This window comes from Amblyraja radiata, unplaced genomic scaffold (assembly GCF_010909765.2).
Source record: "Amblyraja radiata isolate CabotCenter1 unplaced genomic scaffold, sAmbRad1.1.pri S105, whole genome shotgun sequence".
NCBI lineage: Eukaryota > Metazoa > Chordata > Chondrichthyes > Rajiformes > Rajidae > Amblyraja > Amblyraja radiata.
Window position 1 is genome coordinate 167,210 of NW_022630096.1, and position 989 is coordinate 168,198.

The window sequence follows — 989 nt, forward strand, 5'->3', positions numbered from 1 at the left end:
CCACCCTAAACCCCTCACCTCTAAACACCTCTAAATCCTACCGCTTTAAACCTCTCCAAAGCCCTCTAAACCCCTATAAACTAATCAAAACCCCTCTAACCCCCTCGAAACCCCTCCGCACAACTCTAAATCAACTCTGAAGCCCGTAAAGCCGTCTAAACCGCTCTAAACCCCTGGAGACTACCTGAGCCCTCTAAACCGCTGTATCCCCTCTAAAACTTTCTAAAGCCCTCTAAACCCCTAAGCTCCTCAAGCCCTCTAAACCTAACACTCTCTAACCACCTCTAAAATCCTCAAACTCCCTCGAAACCATCCGAACCCTCTCTAGTCCCCTCTAAACCGCTCTAAACCCATGTATACCGCTCCAAACACCACTAACCCCATCTAAACCCATCTAAGCCCTCTAAACCATTGTAATCCCCTCTAAAGACATGTAAACCCCTGTAAACACCTGTGAACCTCTGTAGACCCCTGTACACCCCTCTAACCCCCTGTTACCGCATGTAAACCCCTCCAACCCACTTTACACCCGTGTAAACCACGCTAAACCGCTCTAAACCCCTCATAACCACGGTAACCCTCCCGAAGCCTTGCCAACCCAAAGTCCTCTAAACCCTTGTAAACACCTGTAAACCCATTCACACCCCCGCAAACGCTTCTAAACTTCTGTAAATACCTGTAAACCTCTGTAGACCCCCTGTAAACGCCTCAACAAACCATGCAAACACATGTAAACCCATCCAACACTCTATAAAATACCTGCAAACCACTCTAACCCGCTCGAAACTCGTCTAAAGCCCCAAAACCCACCCTAAACCGCTCTAAACCACTGTAAACCCTTCTAAACCGCGCCAACCCTTCTAAACCACTCTAAACCCCTGTAACCCCCTTAAACCCCTCTAAACCCACGCAAGCCCCTCGAAAACCATCTAAATCGTAAAAACCAACTGTGTCAGGTCTGGGTGAAGGATGGTCAACTATATAAAAAC